At 38.2% G+C, this 17,884-nt stretch overlaps 1 pseudogene; it reads left to right on the top strand.

Moving 5' to 3' along the window:
- The first annotated feature begins 332 nt into the window (after nt 1–332).
- LOC115295318 lies at nt 333–8,963 on the top strand (annotated as a pseudogene).
- The last annotated feature ends 8,921 nt before the right edge of the window (nt 8,964–17,884 follow it).

Raw genomic sequence — 17,884 nt, 5'->3', positions numbered from 1 at the left:
CTTCGCCCCGACCCTCCCCTCCTGGGTCCACCCGAGGGCCGCGCTCCGGGTTGCGCGATGATTTGTTTTCTTTTGGGGTTTTTTTGTTTTATTTATTTATTTATTTATTTATTTATTTATTTATTTATTTATTTATTTATTTATTTATTGTTCGCGTGAGGCTGGGGATAGGTCTTCATTCTTTAGTTGGAGGGGACTCCCCGCTCCTGGGGAGACACCGCGGAATCTTAGCACCACCCTTCCGGGACAGCTCCAGGACCGGAGGACGAGGTGCAGACCCCAATAAACACCCAAACTCAAGTATCCTAACGGATACATCAACACTCACCATAATGGGCCTGAAGGAAATTGCAGGAGAAACAACTTCGCACAAGGAATTCATTCTGGGAACTGGAAAAAGCTTATCAGACCAACTCCACGTCTCCGTTTTGCAGCACTGCGAAGGGAACGTGGGCAGATTGGAGTTCCAATTGTGCCTCCAAAACTTGCTAGCAGAGATTTCCTAAGCAATTTTTGTACTTATATTCTGAGACACATCCTCCTTTGTGCATCGAGGCTACGCGTATCTTCCTCCCGGAGGTGTTATAAGAGTTAAATGAGGTAAACCACCCAGCAGGGGGCCCTGATGGCTTCTTCAGTGGGTCTCTGACCACAAGATCTCCACTCCCAAAAGGGAAAGCCCTTGAGAATCTGGCACAGAAACCTTAGCCCTAATCAAGACCCTGTTTCTCCCAAAGGATACTGATTTCCTGCCTCAGGCATCTCTTAGACTGATTGCTCCAGATTCCAGTTAATAACTGACTCGTAAGAGAGTTGTATTTTCCTTTATCTAGATTGCCTGCATGTGAAAATGATAGGAATTTTTAATTTTTTTTTCCATTTTAGTTCAGCATATCAAATTATTTGCCCTGAATATGTTTAAAAGGTAAGTATGTTTACAGAAAGACATGCTAATACCACTACCGAATCCAAACGTACAGATAAAAAATGCTGGTGATTTGCCACAGAGAATGGAGCTGGGGAATAAAGATTGAAGAAATGAATGGACCATGTCTGATTAACAAAAAGGAGAGAGGAGGATGAAAAGATGGGATTATGTATTTGGCCAAGAAGTTGTCATCCCTTTGGGGTGCCTGGGTGGCTCAGTTGGTTGAGCTTCCTCCTCCTGGTTTCTGCTCAGGTCATTGTCTCCCACTGATGGGATGGAGCCTGGCCGGGGGCTCTGCACTGGAGAAGGGAGCCTGCTTGAGATTCTCCCTCCTTTTATCTCTGCCCCTCCCCCACTGGTGCTCTCTGTCTCTCTCTCTCAAAATAAAAATAAATAAGCATTTTTTAAAAGTTGCCATCCCTTTAACAATTTTAGGAGCCTTTTTTTAATAATAAAAAAATTTCAGGAAATATGTATCCAAAACTATCTACCTATCCAAAAACTCTTTATATTTCAACTTATGTAAAACCAGGTTACCATCTGAAATATCCCTGAGGTCTTTTTTATACAAAAGATTAATCCAGATTAGAGCATTTTTCCTTCTATAATTAACACACTATCCTGTTCTTTCTCAAGAACTTTTGACTCAGATTTTTCCACCTTGGATTTGACAGAACACTCTGAAGAATTGTTACAAACAGAACCAAAGCCTGTAACCTCACAGGCATTAAAATTCTAATAGTTCACAATGAGTTTGCCCTTGAAGGACCCACCAAATGTAAGACTATATTTCACTTCAGCTCAACCTGGAAGCAAATCATGGTAAGAATCTCTCTATTAAAACAATATTTTTGGTCATTTGAGATGTCTGCCTTGAATGACTGTTGCTTCAGTGCCCTCTCACTTCAATTTGGCTTGCTTCCTTTTGAATGTTTTTTGGCATGTCACAACTCCGTGCTACGCCTGCACTTCAGTGTCTGCATTTGTGTCTGGTCATTTTTCCAGCTGAACCCAAATTATCTAAATCTCCACTGAGTCAGGAAGGGATAAAGCCATGATGGGAGAAGAACAAGATGAGAGATGTAAAATTTCAATCGTACTACTAAGACCTAAAACAGTTACAAGCCTTCAGTTTCATTCTTCCTTATTGTAAAGGGGATAGGCATCAGATCCATTCTGACCTCCAATTCTGTGCTTCCTTCCCATTTCCTAAAAAGTAGCTAAAGAGTATTTGAGAGATAAGGAAACAGGTTTTAAAAGTGCACATGTCATAGTGGTGAGTCGAACATGGATTTTTAAAAAGGAGATGTGGGGAAGGTCTATTTCCCTTTTCCTGCTGCCTCCTTGGCCTCCAAATCCATCCTCCAGGGGCACTTGGGTGGCTCAGTAGGCTGAGTGTCTGACTCTTGATTTCGGCTCAAGTCATGATCTCGTCGTTCATGGGATCAAGCCCCATGCTGGGTTCTGTGTTGACAGCGAGCAGACTACTTGGGATTCTCACTCTCCCTTTCTCTCTGCTCCTTCCATACTGGCACTCTCTCTGTCTGTCTGTCTCTCTCAAAATAAAAATAAATAAACATTTAAAAAACAAAAACAAAACCCTATCCTCCATAAACTCTGAATAAAAGCAAAGAGGATGAAGGCAATGGGTTGTGGACCAGTATATAGCTTTTTAGTTGTGGCATATGGATTCCAGAATCACATTTACTTCTCAGTTTACCCCTCATTGATGGGGTATGGTTAGTTGTGCCACACAATTGCAAAATTTCCATTCCACTCCTACTCTTACATCATCTGATTTTCACCTGACCCAGTGCTAGCTCTGTTGAACTCCTTTAGGAAGCAAAAGTTGACTCTCTACTATACCTTTTGTTAACGGAGCTCATTTTGAAGACCTTTCCACTCATATGGGAAAGAGTAGCATTTGGCCTGTGTCTCAGTCCTCAGCCCAGGCATACTGACTCATCTGTTTAGCACAGACTGCACCTGTGTGTTGTATTTGGCTAAAAGCTTCACAGCCATGCTCCAGAAGTGACTGATGATCTTCTCCAAATTGTTGACCAGTTGCCTGGAATTACTGGTGCTACTCCAAATGCCCAGTGGCCCATCTGCTCTCCTCATGCCATTCTCATACTCTTTTTCTTTCTCTCCTAGGTCTTGTTGAATCTAGTCAACACACACTACTAAACACATGGCATCTAGAATACTAGAACTTTAGAGTTTTGGTTCACATGATTGAATTCACACAGGAGAGAAAAAAGCAAAGCTGGTGGGAAACTTACAGAGATGGGAGAGTAGACTGGGTAGGTCTTTAAATGTATATCCAAGCAATGGATAAAATAATTGGGATATCAAATTGGCAGAACTTCACGAGCCTCCCCATTATTTAAAGATAGTCTGTAGATAGTATTAGTGGATAGGAAAAATATGCACAGGGCAGGGAGATGGACAGTAGCCAACAAGTTTCAAAGACTTTTAACACATTTAACATGCTTCTTCTGTTTATTTAAGTATTTTTTTTCTTTTGTGTTTTGGAAATGTATTTTATTGGGGGAAACTCTAAATACTGTTCATAGGCTTATAATTGACCTTTCCTGATAAGAGACATTGAGCACTAGAGAAGATTAGTGTTATTAGTTGTGAATAAGGGCTAATTTTCTGGGGTCAGACTACATTATGATAGGTCAAAAATGTATAAGTATTATTTGCCAAGTGTTCTATTTCCAAAAGCATTATATGATATATCTCTGACGTGGTAACATGATGAGCCTCTGACAACAGAAAGCTTGCCATATTCAGTAAAGGCACTGACTTAGTAGTTCCAGTTTCCTAATGATTATTTCGATATCTCAAGATATTAGCCAAAAATTATGTGAATGCTTTCTGTCTTAATTAGTTTAGGCTGCTATAATAAAATGTCACAGACTAAAACAACAAACATTTATTTCTCAGTTCTGGAGGCTAGGAAGTCCAAGATCAAGGCACCAGTAGATTCAGTGTCGGGTGAGAGCCTTCTTCTTGGTATACAGATGGCCATTTTCTTTCTGCATCCTCCCATGGTGGAGAAAGATCATCTCTCTCAGGTCTCTTCTTATAAGGGTACTAATACCATTCATGAGGGCTTTACCCTCATTACCTAATTATTTCCCAGAGACCCACCTCCGAATACTACCACTTTGGGGATAGGGTTTCAACATATAAACTGGTGGAGGGGAAGGGGACACAAACATTCATTTCATAGCAATACCTAAGAAACACTTATTATTTTCAATATAGATATCAATTATCTATTAATAGGGCAGCAAAATCCTCTTATAAACATCATTTATAACTTTTAACTAAAGACATCAATCTCCTCTAGACATTTTAATTCACAAAAATATTAATGCAAAGAGTTTGGTAAAATTGTAATGACTCTCACATGGAATTTATATACTGACTTGTCAGTGACTAGGGAGGGAGAAACTATGTTATGGTAGAAACTGGAGTCAAAGAAATCTCAGTTATTTTTTTAAATATTTTATTTATTTTTAATACAGAAAGAGACAGAGCATGAGAGGCGGAGGGGCAGAGAGAGAAGGAGACACAGAACTGGAAGCAGGCTCCAGGCTCTGAGCTAGCTGTTAGCACAGAGCCTGACGCGGGGCTCGAACTCACGAACGTGAGATCTGACCTGAGCCGAAGCCGGAGGCTTAACCGACTGAGCCACCCAGGCGCCCCTCAGTTCTAAATCCAGCTCTATTGACTGGGTTAGTTTTATTCAATTCTTAAAACTTTCTGAGGATCATTTTTCTAATCAATGAAAATTGGAATAATAATGTCTACTTTACAAGACACACACAGACTAACAAAAATGTATATAAAGAATCTGGCATAAAAGGTATTTAAAAAAATTTGCCTAGACTTGGATATGATGGAGTGGATGGTATTAGAATGGACCCATGAACAATTCTAAAAGCTGTATTAATTATTAGACAGTAGCCAACATAAGGCCATGATCCTTCAAAGACAAGAAACATGTAAGAAATGAAATGCACATTAGATGAGCCCCAAATTCATCTCAGCTTCCTGAGGGTATTTCCAAACCACCATTCAGAGAAATAGTGCCTAATCAGAGAGTGGTGGTCTCACTGGGTAGAAGAGACAGATACCAGAGTTTAGAGCTACAAAGACCACTGCAATTTCTGGGGAGGATTCTAGAAAGGAGGAACTTAAGAGAGGAGCCTAAAATCTCTGCATGAAAATTACAATGAGAGCCAACTCCTAAGAATTACATATTCAAGGAAAGACTCTGGGAGGCCCAGCAAAGAAATCTGGAGAGCTGAAGAGAGATTTCAGAGGCAGCACAGTGTTGGGAAGGATAGGTGTTGGTATTTAGACCCAATGATTATAGAGTATTTGGCGAACTCCCAGGCTTTGGTCACCACTCTAATAAATAAATAAATAAATAAATAAATAAATAAGGCCATACCCTAAGTATAAGGACCATGTCATAACAGTAAGAACTATGTCCTAAGACTAAAGACAATGATAGACCTTATCTAAGAGAGCCAAAAACCAAACTTCAACATGATAGAGGTGATGATTGCCTTCCAGATTAAAATTTAATGTTCTTTTGAGAAAGATGCCATCATCTAAAATCTCTACTGCCTAAACTCACAACATCAAGCAAATAACTAAAAATTACTACAGATAAAAAGAAGTAGAAAAAAAGTTACTAATAATCTATAGCAGGGGTTAAAAGACGAGGTGACAAATATGATAGGCTTTGTAGGCCATACAGTCTCTGTTATAACTACTCTGTTGTTGCAGTGTCATTGCAGCCATTGACAATAGATATATTAAAGAATATGGCTGTGTTTCAATAAAACTTTATTTATACATGAACACTGAAAGGGAAGTTTGATACAATTTTTCTCATGTCAAGCAATATTCTTTTTTTTTTAAGCCTGTTAAAAATGTAAAATCTCTTTAGGGCTTGGGGGCTGTATAAAACAGACCGATATTGGTCATAAACATAGATGCCAAAGTCCTCAATAAAATATTAGCAAACCAACTCCAAAAACATATAAAAGTTATTTTATACCATGACCAAGTGGGATTTATCCTAGGACCGCAGGCTGACTTCACAGATCTGAAAAATCAATGAATGTCATATACTGCATTAATCAAATAAAGAACAACATTTTCATGAGCATTTGACAAAATCCAACACCAAAAACCTGGCCATAGAAGGGAATTTCCTGAATCTGAAAGAACATCTAAAAAAACTATAGTGAAAACTATATTTACTATTTAAAGATTTTAGGCCCCCAAATTCAGGACTAAACCAAGAATATCTGCCCTCAACACTTCTACTCAGTGAAGTAGAACTGATCTAGCCAGTTCAATCAGCAAGAAAAATAAATAAAAGGTATCCAGATAGGAAAGAAAAAAAGTAAATTTATCTCTATTCACAGATGCATAATCCTATACGTAGAATATCTTAAGGAATCTACCAAACAAAACCCAAAAAAACACTATTACATCTAACACACAAATATAACAAGGTTGGAGAATATAAAATTGATATACACAAATTAAATGCATTTCTATACATTGGTCATGAACAATCTGAAAATGAAATTAAGAAAAAATTCCACTTATAATTGTGTCAAAGAGAATAAAATTCTTAGGAAGTAATTATAACAAGAGTAGTACAAGATGTATACATGAAAAACAATAAAGGATTACTGAAATAAATTGAAGATCTACTGAAATGGAAAGCCATCCCATGTTCATGAATCAGAAGGCATAATATTGTTTAGACGGTATTCCTCAAATTGATCTACAGATTCAATATAATCCCTATAAAAATCTTTCCAGCTTTTTTACAAAAACTGACAAGCTGATCCTCAAATTTATATGGAAATGCAAAAGGCCTTAGATAGCCAAAACAATTTTGAAGAACAAAGTTGGAGGACTTTTATTTCCTACTTTCAAACTTACTATCAAACTGCAGTTGTCAAGACAATATAATGCTGGCTTAAAGACAGACACAGAGATCAACGGAACAGAATTGAGAGTCCAGAAGTAAATCCTTATATTTATGGTCAGTTGAGTGATTTTCTCAGAAAACTCATTGAGAAAAGTCTTTTCTATAAATGGTATGGGACAGTGGGATGTCCATATGCAAAAGATGAACTTAGACTTTTGCCTCAGACCATACACAAAAATTAACTCAAAATGGATGACATACTTAAATGTAAGATCTAAAACAATACAACTTTTATATGAATACACAGCATTAAATCTTTGAGACCTTTAATTAAGCAAAAATATTTGATATGACACTAAAACATGGTCTACAAACGAACAAAATTAAAATGAAATACATCAAAATTTGAAACTGTGTGCTTAAAAAGACATCATTTAAAAATGGAAATACAAACAACAGATTAGGAGGAAAATATTTGTAAAATACATATCCGAGGATGTATATACAGATATACAGGGTCCAGAATATATAAAGAATTTTTATAATTCAATAAGAAGCAAACAAACCATTCAAGAATAGGCAAAAGAGGGGCGCCTGGGTGGCTCGCTCAGTTAAGCCTCCGACTTCGGCTCAGGTCAGATCTCACGTTCGTGGGTTTGAGCCCCGCATCATGCTCAGATGCCTGGAGCCTGCTTCTGGTTCTGTGTCTCCTTCTCTCTCTGCCCCTCCCCCTCTCATGCTCTGTCTCTCTCTGTATCAAAAATAAATAAAACATTTAAAAAATTTAAAACAGTTTAAAAAAAAAGAATAGGCAAAAGATTTGAATAAACATTTCACCAGAGAGATGTATGAATGGCTAATACGCCTGTAAAAAGATGCTTAATATCATTAGTCATTAGGGGAATATAAATTAAAACCACAATGAGATGTCATTTAACACCTACTAGGCGATAATAAAAAAGACAAACAATTACTAAGTTGGCAAATTGTAGAGAACAGGAACACTGATACATTGTTGCTGGGACTACAAAATGGTTAACCACTTTGGAAAACAGTTTGGCAGTTTCTTAAAAAGTTAAACATAAAGTTACCATATGACCCAGAAATCCCACTTCTAGCTATCTACCCAAGAGAAATGAATACATATATCCACACAGAGACTTGCATATAAATGTTTGTAGAATCATTATTCATAATAGCCAAAAACCAGGAGGAGAAGACTAAATGTTAATCAACTAGACCAAAATGTGATCTAGTCATACAATAAAATATTACACACCAGTACGAAGTTACAAATTATAGGTACATGTGGAGATGGATGAACCTCAAACACATTATACTAAGTGAAGGAAAGCAGAAACAAAGGACCACGTAATATATGATTCCACTTATAGGAAATGTTCAGGACAGACAGATCTATGGATATAGAAAGTAGATCAGTGGTTGCCTGGGATGAAGGTGGAAACAAGGATTAACAGCAAATAGTAGGCTGTTCAAAGCAAGTAATTAAGCATTGGGAGCCAGATTTCCTAAGGGACGGTGCCAGGGGCAGCAGTTGCAGGGCAAGGTGGTAGCCTTCCACTATCAGTCCAAAATGCTGGCTTTAAAATGTCTCTCTTCCAGTGACAAACCCAACTATGCATAAACTTACAGTATGTTTCAGATGTGGAAATAATTAATGACTGAACAGACCCCTCCTCCACTAGCTGCACTCAATGTTAGTAAGCTTGCCAGCAAAGCATGGAAGAAAGAGGAGAAGCTGAGCCAGGCCTATGCAATCAGTGGTGGTGTCTCCCTAGAGGGCCAGCAGCTCTTCCAGACCATACACAAGACCTTTAAAGACTGTAAATGCCAAGAAAAAAAAAAGATGATAATCATGGAAGAAGTTGTTAACACCACTGACCATATCAAGTGGAAAACTGTAAAGGCAAAGAGAAGTGTGCACTGAGCCATGTATGCAAAATAGTTTAAAAACACTTTAAAGACATTGAAAACCAAAAGATACTGCCACTGTCACAAGCCCAGCAACCACGGAAGGAAGCTGCCCTGTTATCCTGAGTCCACACAGATGGAGGACTCTTCCAGCCTCCAGTCAGTGAGGCAATGGTGGTGGCTTCAGCGGAGGCAGGCTAAGGGAGGGGAGGAATCCTATATTTCCTGTTGACTTTTGTTAGCAAAGAGTTAGCGTTTCCAAATCTTAGACTTGAACAAACAAAACATGTAAGAAAAAAAAGCAAGAGATAATTTAAAAGTTGAAAGGAAAGAGCAGTAAATGGTAAATAAATAGTACATAATAAAACTGATTTTAATAAAAAACAATTATCATTGTTCCACAAGTAGATAAATTTACTAAAAAATTATAGAGTTGTAGGCATGATATGGTTGGATTTTATGATATGCAAAATATGCCTTTAATAAAGTAGGAAAACATCACTTATATCCTCAGAAAGTAAGAGAAAATTTTGAAAACTTCAAATGGGATCAGAATGACACACAAAGAATAGAATTCAGAGAACAAAATAAACTTTTCAGAAATGAAAATGTTTGAAGGAGGAATGAAACCCAAAAGGTGGTTTGCAAGATAAATCTAAAGAATTCACCAAGAAACAAACAAAAAAATAGTGGAAAAAAGAGAAAACCAGTAAGAAAATAAGAAAGTCAGTCAAGGAAGTCAGCATTTGAAAAATAAATGTTTCTCATAAAATAACAGAGAAATGGGAGGAAATTTCAATGAAATAATGCAATGACTTCTCAGAACTGAAAAACATGAGCTAATAGTCCAAAAAGTCTAAGCACAATAGACTACAGCAAGTGCATTATTGTGAAAGTCCAAATAATTTGTGGACAAAAGAATTTAAGCTTCCAGAAAAGGGGTGGGAGGGAGCCAGAATGGTTTTGGGTCTTCTTAATAGTAACAATGGAAATTAGAAGCCAGCGGAGCAGTCTTCAGAATTCTGAAGGAAAATGATTTTCATTCTTGTATTTTATATCCAGCCAAATTGTCAACCTACTATGAGTATAGGTAAAGAGCTATTCAGACTTAGAAGTTCTCAAAATATCTAACTCCCAAGTACCTTTTATCAGGAAGTTACTTGTTGATGTATTTCACCAAAACTAGAGTCTAAATGAAGGAGAAATATGAACAAAGAGATTCAGCACAGGAGAGAAGCAAAGGGGATACATGTGATGGGTGATCTCAAAACTACAGGTATGCACAAGTCATTGAGGACAAATAGCCCATGTTGGAAGTCACCAAAAGACTCTAGTAGAGAGTGCCTTCAAGATGAAATAGATAAAACAAACAAACCAACAACAAACATAATGCATTTTAGCCTCCTGAGAGTAAATTTAGCAACTGCTAGAAAATTTATAATTGAATTTAATAAGAACAAAGAGATTTTAACAAAATGAAGTTATTAACTTCAGCAAAACCCAATAGTTGTTCAGGCAAGAGATGAAAAGTAATCATGGTTTACTGTCTAAGCTCTGAATAATGTTTGCTGAGCCATAACAATGCAAACACCAAATTTTGAACTAGATTTATTTACAACTATATTTGATTGATGAGAGAATGAAATGATATATATGTATATTTGGGTCCAGAAAAGAAAAGAAAGCTAAACCCAAGCTTTCACAGTGAGAAATCCATAACAGAATCAACTAAGAGAGTGGAAAGTGATTGCGTATGGTGAAGGGGAAATGGTGGAGAGGGAGGAGGAGCACTACTGTTTCACTTAACAAACCTTACCAATTCAACTCTTTAACCAGATGCAGGTATTTGACAAGTAAAAAATAAATACTTTTTTTAATACTTTTTTTTTCAAAAATAAAGGAAAATATAGAAGTGTAACCCTGACATTTTTTTCTCCATTGAGTTCTTGGTGTTGTCAAGACACCTTCCTGAGCAGATTACAGTTAAGGCAGAAGACCAGAGGTCACTATAAGAGCTGCAACTGTTTCGTACCATAAGCTAACAAGTAAATTGTCACGGTAAATCTATAAGCAGACTCATTAATTCACTAATTGTGCTTCCGTTCTCTAAAGAGATTTATCATGTCTTCTTCATTGATAAACTCTCAATTTCCCAACATGTGACCTCAGCCACAATTCAACAAACACTTTATTGGCTTTTAAGTTGACATAAAGCAGTAAAATATTAACGAACAGTGAGACATTGTTTTTTAGTTAACATAGTTTGACACCAAACTGGGGAGGGAAGGAAGATAGTAAGTACAGTTTTTTTTACTTTGCAAATCAGAAGTTAAACATGGTTGAGTTTATTCATTCAACTGGATGTAGTAGATTTGCCTTTCTCCTGTGTGGCTGTACAAGTCAATGGGTTATTTAAAGCCAATGGGAATAAGTTGTCTCACTTAGGCTATCTTTCAATATTGAATTGTCAAATATTGAAAAGGCAAATAGTCTACCTCCAACACAGTAACAACTTCTCATCTATTCTTAAATTCTATTTTTAAAGCTTTTTACTTATTCTTCCTGAAAAACATATGAAAATATGGTTGTGATATTTTTGTTTACCTAGAAACTCCAGTGAGCTCCTAATTTTGTACCCAATGCCAGTTTCTTCTTTTGTGACTCAGACTTGCACATTCCATATTCTCTGCTTGTTGATAAGTTTGATAAAGGCCAAAACCTTACTGAAAACCAATTTTTTTCCATGGTAAACTCAGAACTGAACTTTGCAAGGTCATAAAACCTGTGAGCATTTGCTACTTGTGTATCAATTCAGTCCTAAAATAATGTCTCTGTCACTCAGCACCGAGATTTACACAATTCAGAAATAACAACAATAAATAGCATCAACATTTTATTTAAAACCAATATAAAGGCCACAGATTTCTGACAGGATCTCAAAATACGAATATTATCTAGTCTTAGAAGCCAGCCAGCACACTTGCATCAGTACTAAGTCTTGAGAACAACTAATCCTACTACATTTGTTAGGACATATCTAACTGCTAGTAGCTGGAAACCTTGACTCAAATTGGCTCACACAATAGGAAATTTATTGTTTTGTATAAAGAGAAGTCAAGGGGTTGGGCAGGAGCCAGAATTAGTTAACACTGTCTCAAAGATACCATTATAGACCTAAATTCTTTCCATCTTTCTCTACAAGCCTCAATGAGTTGGTTCTGCCCCCAGCTTGGCTCCTCTGGGGGCTGCCAGAATATTGCATTCCTGAGTGTCATACCCAGATACACCAACATTCAGAAGAAGAAAGGAGCCATGTCTCCTTTGCAGAAATCCATGAGCAGATTTCTCTTACTCTTTGGCTGTAAGTGGGTCAAATATCGGTTCTGGAATTTTGAAGCAAGAAGAGTGACATTACCAGGATTGGCTAAGACTCAACATCTGGGATTAAAGATTGTTTAGGAGTCAACCACAAAGACTACTAATTTTAACTCCCAGACTCCTTCTTCTGTTATGCTACTCTTTGACCCTCCAATCAAACCTTTTCAATGTGTTTTCTGAGAAACAAACTAATTGTTATCATCTTTCTCAGTTTCTTGGAAACTTATCACTTTTCTCTTCTTTCTCCTCCTGTACATAAACTTTCTTTCTTGTCCTATAGTCAAACATACTCAAGTCTCTCTTACCTCTAAAGAAAAAGATGACTTCTCTACTTCCTAAGTCACCCTCTCATTTCTCCTAATCTCCTCAAAGTCAAAATGTTGAACTTGCTAATTCATTAGCCAAGTTTTTTCACTTCCCTTACACTCTTTAGTCAAACTGGCTTTTGTGCAATGACTTCACACAAAACTCTCACTGAGATTATCAGCAATCTCCTTGTTAAAATGGAGCTTTTGTTCCTCATCTTAGCCTTTGACAATATTAACTAATCATTTTCTTGTAAAACATATTTACTCAGTGAATCCCATTATGACCCTGATTTTCTTCTCAAGTTGTGATTCCTTCCTGGTCTTCTCTATAAGCTCCTTCTATACCCAGCCATCAAGTGTCAGAATTCCTCAAATCTCAGTCTCTAGACCCCTTCCTTGTCACCTTATTCTCCTGAGATAAGCTCACCATGCCCATGATTTTACTTATCTCTATATATCAATGGCTGCCTAAAAGGGAGACCTTACCTTATCTCTTAGCAACAAAGCAAACATAAACTGCAAACAAAGACAAGACCTCAGTGGACCCATAGTTTTTAATGAATATCGCAATCTCATCTATGAGACAGCCCATCATGTCTCACTTCTATTTGTTACCTTCAAAATCTCAAGCTTCCTACATCATCAAACATCACCCAGATACAATGATAGCTATGTATATATCCTTTAACCTGAGATAATCTTCCACCTTTCCCACATCCTTCACTTTTTCTCTATGTCTTCTAGAACTCATGGTATGTTATCTTTTCATCCTTATCATCTGCACAGTTTGGCCCTAGTTGAAATCTGAATATCCCCTGATGATTCCTCTTCCCTTGCAGCTCTTTTTTAGTGGATGCTGCTTTTTATCTTACTTCCTCCTCACTCTTGGCCCCAAAAGTAGGATAGGGAGCCTCTTGCTACCTGTTGCTGCTTTCACAGTATTTCTCCTGTCACTCCTAAAAAATTACAGCTTTTTTTTTTAACTCAGGACATAACACTTGACAACTTGCTACCCCTCTTATTACTATCATCTACTGATCTGCTGCCAACCCCCCTCATTATTGGATCATTTCAGTGTCTAACTCACTGTTTCTCATTCTACCTATTCCTATGTCTACTTTCATTTAAATACTCAAAAAAAAGGAGCCTCCAAATGCTTTGATGGCTCTGTTCTTTAGTTTCAAGGATCTTTTCTTCAACTCTTCCTTCACTGCTATGGTCCTTATTATCACAAAAAGCTGAGTGCCTTCTGAAGTCTGTATATCAAATTACCTTATTTTCTAACTATCACTTCTACCATCACTACTACCTCTCTTTCATGCTCATCAGTTACCTGCTTACTTCACAGAGAAAACAGAAGCCATTGAAAACAACAAAATTACAAATGTACCTCTTTTGTTCATTCTCACCTTTCATAATGAACGGGGTATCCCTCACCCTTCCTACGGCTACTTTCTTCACCTATGTGCTGGATCCTGTGGCCTCTTCCTTCTTCAGGAACTTGATCAAGGAAGTACCATTGCCTCTCCTGTATTTTACCTGCTCCTTTCTACTATCTTCTTATTGTAAGCAATTACACATATTGAAATCTTTCTCTTCTGAAAACAGAAAAAAATACAAACAATGTTACCTCTGAGTTTATGTCAGAGGAATGATGCTTCTAGTTAAAGGCATTTTCTCTCCTTTACAGTGAAGCTTCTGACAATGTTGTCTACACTTGCTATCTCCTTCCCCTAACCTCCACCTACTCATCAATCCTATGCAGCCAGGTTTCTGCCCACACTGCTCCCACTCACCACTCCATACAAATTGCTTTTTCCAAAGTTACTGAGGGCCTCCTAGTTGCTAATCCTATAAACACTTCTCATTCTTCATTTTGTTGACTCTTTTATAATGTATAAAACACATAACACAGATGAATGTCTTGAAACTTTCTTCCTTTGGCTTTTGTACTCTTGGGTTTTTTACTATGACTGTTCCTTCTTTACTTCTTTTGCAAGAACATTTTTCCCTATGTGTGATCCTTGAGCCTCTGTCCCAGAATTTTCTCTTTTGCTCCACAATTTCTCCATAGACAATCTCATCTATTTCTATGGCTCACATTATCATCTATAAGTTAATGACTTTAAAACTTATATGCAGGATAAAGACTTTTTCCAGAGCCTCCACTTATCTCCACTTATTTATCCCACACCATCTCAAACCCCAAACGCTAAAGCTGAACCTGGGATTTATCTTTCGAAATGACTTCTTAACTAATCCAATAAATGGCTGTGATTTATAAATGTGAAAATTACTAAAGGCAACCTCATTTAAAATAGAGTCCAGAAGCCCTCGAAGGGGGAGCTGTCATGCACATACCACTCATCTCAGCCTATAAAGGAGGAGGAAGATGATTTTTACATTGATATGGGAGGACACTTCTCACACAGAAATTTATCTCCTGCTCCTAAAAAAATGAAGATCCCTCCTTGTCCGAACAACACACTGATCACCACTTGCAGCCAGTAAGAAACTGCCACAACGTCTTCTTCTTCAATGGTCTTTTGTTCATAATAACCCTCCCCAGTTTCCTCCTAAAACTAACCTTCTCTTTCAACTTGCCTATGGTTTTGGTTTCACCATCGCTTGAATATCTCGAATTTCAATTCTCTGCTATTCCCAAATAAATCCATGTTTTGCGAGTAAAAACATTTTATTTTTAAGGTTGACATAAATATTTCTCATATATTTGATCTTTGTCCATGGTTCCTGGCTCTCAGTTCCTAAGCCCCTTGAAATTTCCTAAGTGATGAGAGCAAAAAAGATGTCTTTTGTTATATTGATGAGGTGACATTTGAACCACACTTAAAGATGGAGGCTGGTTCCCAGGAGAAACAACCTGGTGATTAGAGGGTTAGAACTTTCAGCCTCACCCCCCTGACCTCTGGGGAGAAGACAGGGGCTGGAGACTGAGCTCAGACATTAATGATCAATCATCCCTATGTAATGAAGCCCCCGTAAAACCCAAAGGAATGGGTTTGGAGAGCTTCTGGGTGGATGAACAAGCGGAGGTGCTGGGAAGCTCCAACCCCTTTCACCATACTTTGCCCTATGCATCTCTTCCATCTGGCTGTTCCTACATTATATCCTTTTATAACAAACCAGTAATCTAGTAAGCAAAATGTTTCTCTGAGTTCTGTGAGCTGCTCTAGCAAATTAAGTGAACACAAGGAGAAGGTTGTGGGAACCTCTGACTTATAGCCAGTCAGAAGTACATACAACAATCTGGACTTTGTGACTGGCATCTAACGTCCAAGGAGAGAGTCGGGGTAACCTCCGATCTGTCAGTCAGAAGCACAGTAACAGCCTGTGATTTATGACTGGCTGCTGAAGCCGTGTGTTTTGTGGGGGGCGGGGGGGGGGGGCGGGTATGGCCTTGTAGGACTGAACACTTAACCAGTGGAATCTGATGCTATCTCTAGGTAGATAGTGTCAGAATTAGTTGAATTCTTGGACATCCCACTCTTGTCTGAAATTGCCTGGTGGTGTAAGGGGAAGCACCCCTCCACACGTATGTTAAAATTGGATCCAGGAATCATTTTAAAGGCCCCATTTCTCTCCTTCAACATCTCATGCAGGCACCTGAAGGCCTCCTGTGTCCATTCACTCCATACCCCACTGCCTTGTCCCTACACAGCCTGCTCTCTTCAATGGGATGAAGCCACAGCCTCTGAACTGAACCCAATACACACCCTCTTTCATTTCCAGGATTCTTGCACAGTACTCTCTTCATGAAAACTTTCTTACACCCCTTTCTCTCTAGATGCTACTTATCTTTTAAAATAAACCTTAGGAAATTTCACCCATATCTTCCTCCCTCTGCAACACCTGGCTCCTTGAATAACATTATATCTGACCCAGGTGCTCAAGCAAAGCCTGGGAGATGCCCACATGGCACTTCTCACTCACCCTGCAGTCACCCATCCGTGCAGTGCTATCTCCTAAAATCCCCTCCTGCCCTTCCCCATTTGTATCCCTGGGCCTTGCCCAGGCTCTTCTACATCACAGTATGATCATCACAGTGGCCTTCAGTTGGGTTTTCTTTCCCAGGTTGGCCCTGCTCCAGTGCACCCCTCCCCAAGCTGCCAGAGTGCCCTGCCCAAAACGCAAACCTAACTTGTCACTTCCCTGTTACGAACTCATCAATGGCCCCACTGGCAATCAGGACAAAGATCAAATCCTTCAATACAAGACCCATGCATATTCTAGCTATTTATCATCCCCCTTTAGGACTCATTTTCTTACCTTCCCCAGTGTAAGCACCCTCTGCACAGCCACAAAGAATGCTCAGTTTCCCTACTGTGAGTTGTTTCATGCCTGTGGGCCTTCCCATAAAGCACTCTGAATTTTCTTTCCTGGCCCAACTGATGCCTACTTACTGCTTAAAAACTACCTCAGGAGTCACCTCCTCCAGGAAGCCTTCCCTGACCCCAAGCCCAATTAGATGCCTTCATAAAATCACAGCACTCTTCATGTGCACCAAAGAGAGCATCATTTTCTTATGTGGTTCTCTGTAGCCTGTAAGTTTCGTGTCTTGTTCAGCTTCTATCCTACCACTTAGTACAGAGTCCAGCATATAACAAGTGTTTGTCAAATGATTAACTGAAAGTAAAGAAATGGACTTAAGAATTTATCCCTCACATTGTCAAAATCAAATACTGTTTAAAACTGTGTAACTGGAACAAGGCCTTACCTACTAGGCTTCATTTAAGGTTGGAGGGTAAAAGTGAAAGGAATCTCTTCTGAACAAATACATTGCCTAACTAAACTAGAAAACACTTTAAGGAAAGGCCAAGGGCTTTCTAGAAAGTAATGTAGTAAACTTTTTATTCAGTCCGAAACTGTTTCTATAAATACAGGCTATCTTGCATACTTTTAATATCAGAGACATAAGTAAATGACTCATTCACAATAGAAGGCTTACAGAAAATTTATGGTATTCAGGTATTCTCAATATATATCTCATTATCTGACCTCAATAGCAAAGAGCCATGCATTGGTATATTTGTAATACAGCTGACCAAACAAAATGAAACCCAAAAAAATGCTTCTTTTTTCAAAACAAAGCAGAGCATTTTAGCTTGCATTATTTGAATAAATTAAATTCTCAGCCTAAAAACTCCTTGGAAGCATAGGTTTGAATTATTTTCATAAAATCATTTGTTTTACCTTTGCAAAGCTTTTCCTCCCAGATTAAAATCCATGTGTTTCCTTTTGGTTAATGCTAAATGTAATTTGCCATTTTGTGCATTTACTAACCTGGTGTGACCAAAGGCTGCCTGCAAACGCACTGAATGTGAATGGAAAGAGGCCCAGATG

This window comes from Suricata suricatta, chromosome 7, assembly GCF_006229205.1.
Source record: "Suricata suricatta isolate VVHF042 chromosome 7, meerkat_22Aug2017_6uvM2_HiC, whole genome shotgun sequence".
NCBI lineage: Eukaryota > Metazoa > Chordata > Mammalia > Carnivora > Herpestidae > Suricata > Suricata suricatta.
The sequence above is the reverse complement of the archived record's forward strand: the minus strand, read 5'-3'. Positions and strand labels throughout refer to the sequence as shown.